The sequence below is a fragment of the Cucumis melo genome, chromosome 4 (genome assembly GCF_025177605.1).
Source record: "Cucumis melo cultivar AY chromosome 4, USDA_Cmelo_AY_1.0, whole genome shotgun sequence".
NCBI lineage: Eukaryota > Viridiplantae > Streptophyta > Magnoliopsida > Cucurbitales > Cucurbitaceae > Cucumis > Cucumis melo.
The window spans coordinates 7,807,897-7,812,058 of NC_066860.1; the positions used below are offsets into that span (position 1 = coordinate 7,807,897).

Sequence of the window (4,162 nt, forward strand, 5' to 3'; positions counted from 1 at the left end):
ACAACACCAATAACCAACATCAACAGCACCAAATCATATACAAAAGAAAAAGAATATATATATAGCAAGCAAACAACAACAGCCAATATCAACAACACCAAATCATATATAAAAAATATTCAGGCAAGATAACACCAACCACTACCATCCATCCATATACTCACACTAGAAGAAATATGACCTTTAATGTCAGTTGTAAAAAATGAAAACGGATCTTTAATGTCGCTTTTTAAAATGCGGATGTTTAATGTCGGTTTTAAACCGACATCAAAGATGAAGGATTAATGTCGGTTTTAAACCGACATTAAAGATCTATTTTTTTTCTAACCGACATTATAGATATATTAAACATAATAATTTTAAGTTTTTTTGGAGTTTCATATATAAAAGATATATTTAGGGTTTCAAACCCCAAATCACCATACAACCATTATACAAGAAGAAAGTCATCACCGCCGCCGCTGCCTCCTCCATCTTCACCCAAAAACCTTCACTCCCAACAATGGCTACCTCCTCCCTCTTCAACCCCACCATTTCTTTCCCTTCTCCCAACCCCAAGCTTCAATCCACCCTAAAATTCCGCAACCCCATTCTCAGAATCCCTAAAGCTACCTCTGATTCCTCCCCCTCTCCACCCACTAACGGCTCTCCCCTATTGTCCACTCTCAAGAACCGTCGTTCTACCGACGAGAACATCAAAGATGAAGCCCGTCGCCACCGTGCAGCCTCCGGAGAAGATCAGAGCAACTTCTCGGCCAAGTACGTCCCTTTTAACGCTGGCCCCGACTCCACTGAGTGCTACTCTCTCGACGAGATCGTTTACCGAAGCCGATCTGGTGGGTTACTCGACATTCAACACGACATGGAGGCATTGAAGAAATATGACGGCGCCTATTGGCGAAACCTCTTCGATTCGCGCGTGGGGAAAACTACGTGGCCTTATGGTTCCGGCGTTTGGAGTAAGAAGGAATGGGTGTTGCCGGAGATCGATCCTGACGATATTGTCGGCGCTTTCGAAGGTAACTCAAACTTGTTTTGGGCTGAGCGTTTTGGCAAACAGTTTCTGGGTATGAATGATTTATGGGTTAAACATTGTGGGATTAGCCATACTGGGAGTTTCAAGGATTTGGGTATGACTGTTTTGGTTAGCCAAGTGAATCGGTTAAGGAAATTGAAACGTCCTGTCGTCGGAGTCGGTTGTGCATCTTCCGGCGATACATCGGCTGCATTATTGGCTTACTGCGCTTCTGCAAGGATTCCTTCCATTGTCTTCCTTCCAGCAAATAAGATTTCCATGGCACAGCTTGTTCAACCCATTGGTAATGGAGATTTTGTGTTGAGTATAGACACAGATTTTGATGGTTGTATGAAGTTAATAAGAGAAGTTACAGCAGAATTGCCAATTTATTTAGCTAATTCTTTGAATAATTTGAGACTTGAAGGACAAAAAACAGCAGCTATTGAAATTCTACAATAATTTGATTGGGGAGTACCTGAATGGGTGATTGTTCCTGGAGGGAATCTTGGTAACATTTATGCATTTTACAAAGGTTTCAAGATGTGTCAACAACTTGGCCTTGTTGATAAAATTCCAAGGCTTGTTTGTGCACAAGCAGCCAATGCAAATCCTTTGTATTTACATTACAAATCTGGTTGGAAAGATTTCAAGGCTGTGAAAGCAAGTTCAACTTTTGCTTCCGCCATTCAGATTAGAGATCCGGTTTCTATAGACCGAGCTATTTACGCATTGCAGAATTCAAATGGCATTGTTGAGGAAGCAACCGAGGAGGAACTTATGGACGCAATGGCACAAGCTGTCCAGAGCTAGCATCATTGTGATGCTCTCTGCTTACATTGCTTACTTGATCTTTCAACTCTTGACTCATTGACAACTATTTGAAGCTGAGGTACGATGACTGCTCCTTTGAATATTTAATTTTATGTTTGATAGATCTAATGCATGTTTATTCAGCTACATTTGTTCGATGATTACACGATTTTTTAGAATTTAAAATCACAATGGAATTGATTTTTTTTAAGTTATAAATTATAAAAATAATCTCTATTTTTACGGTTAATCTTCTTTTTTTTAAAAAATAACTAATCTATCTTTAATCTTCTACAAAATTTGAAAATATATTCAATTTTTTAAATGTAAATTATAATTATTATATAAGTTCACGACATAAAAATTAAGTTCAAACAAAGTAAAAGTTTAATTAGAAGCAACGTTTTTTAATATTTAAAAATATATATAGAGATGAAAGTAGAATAAATTCAATTTGAAGTACTATAAAGTAGAATAGTAACGAAGATGTCGATGAATACTACTCCACCTCCATTCTTTGCATCTACTATTGCTTCTCCAACTCCCCACCCTTACATCTGGGGAGATCAGGTAATTATAATTTTCTATTGTCTCTATGAAATTTTATGGAGTTTGATATTTTCCAAAGAGGACAAGATAATAATGTTCCTATTTTCTTAATTTTATGTTACATTTTTCAGCATCTTTTGATGTTACCTTATGGGACTCCAGTACCTTTTCCAGCTATATATCATTGTGGTAATCACCCTTTTATATTATAGACTAGTGGATTTTATTTATATTCAAATCAATGAATCTTTTTTTCTCCATGGTTTCATCTTAATATCATTTGCTCTTTACCTGACCATTCCTTCTTAAATACCCACAAAATCATTAGACCGAAATAGAAGGATTAAGTTAGTCTTCTAGTGTTGCGATGGAAAATTGATTTTACCTTCCTTCGTTCTTTTCTTTTCTTTTTTTTAACCATCGAATATTTAAATAACTGAAAACTATTTTGAATTTTTTCTGCAGATGGTATTCTTGTTGCTGCATCACATCCACTGATCAGTTGTGGAGTTGCAACTGGCATGGGTTTCTTAGTCTTTAAAAGTATGATATCATTTATTGATGGGTTTTAATTTGATGATAAGATTTTTTAACGTATAGTTATAAATTAATAGATTCGTTTACTTCAAATGCATTTTTGTCTAATAATTTTTCTATATTTCATATCTTCCAATATTGAGCTCTCTCCGTATTTCTTGCATAAGGTCATTTTCATTCTTTGAAGTGTGAAGTAAACTTTCAATCACTGAAGTTTTCAATTCTTTGTAGTATTCTCTGAAGTGTTTGTTAAATTTGATATAAAATAAGTAGGAATGGATGGATAATGGAACAATGGGAAAAGAACTATTACATCAGTTCTATTGTTGGTGCTAATAAGAACTACAAGGCGTGGGCATTTTATTTTGTGCAGAATCTCAATGTAAATTTAAGTCTGTTGGATTTGATTTCAAGATGCTACCATTCTGCTTCTTGTTTGTATTTCTATTTGATGTGTTTTTTACATCTCTTTGGACTTGGACATTTACTTTTTCCGCATCAAGGGCTCTGATTTCTCACTTATGTATTTTGTGGTCTTGCCTTGGTATAGTTCCCTTTTTCTGCATCAAGAGGTTTAGGTTCCACTGGTATGAATTGCCTCATCTTCGTGCATTCATAGTATTGTATCTTCTTGGGTTACCTTTGCTTTGTAGTTCATGAATTGGGTTTCTTCTTCTCCTTTATGTAATCAATTTTTGTTGGCATAAATGATGCTCAAGACCTCACTTCCTCGGCAAATGCATATTGTAACAAGGTTCACAGGTCTCAGTGGCTCAGGTTTGTCAGTAAACCTTTTGTCTTTTGCTTTTACATCTTAATGGTTTTTGACTTATTATGATTAAATCATGGTTTAGACAACCTATAGTTTAGATTGTCCTCAAATGAAACCTACAGTTTGGATTATAGACCAAACTCAACAATGGAACATTTGACTTTGGCTGGTTGTATTATAGACCTACAGTTTTTGCAACATATGCTGATGGTTAGTTAAATAGTGAAGAACTTGTGGACATAACTGGTTGTATTATAAATGACATTGTGTTTTGAACCTGATTGGGAGACCCTTTGAACTTTCTGTGTGTATTATATGTGGTGTAAATGAAAGTCAATGATTTTGGCTGTTAATTCCTCCCTTTTCAGGGGACACTTTCTTTCTCCTATGAGTCCCCACAGGCTATAGAACTGCTTATTACTATGCTTGACATGTTTGTTTGCAATAATGGAGATGATATCAGATTAAATGGTTTA

At 35.7% G+C, this 4,162-nt stretch overlaps 1 pseudogene; it reads left to right on the forward strand.

Moving 5' to 3' along the window:
• The first annotated feature begins 502 nt into the window (after nt 1-502).
• On the forward strand, nt 503-1,843 carry LOC127148859 (threonine synthase 1, chloroplastic-like; annotated as a pseudogene).
• Nucleotides 1,844-4,162: the final 2,319 nt, after the last annotated feature.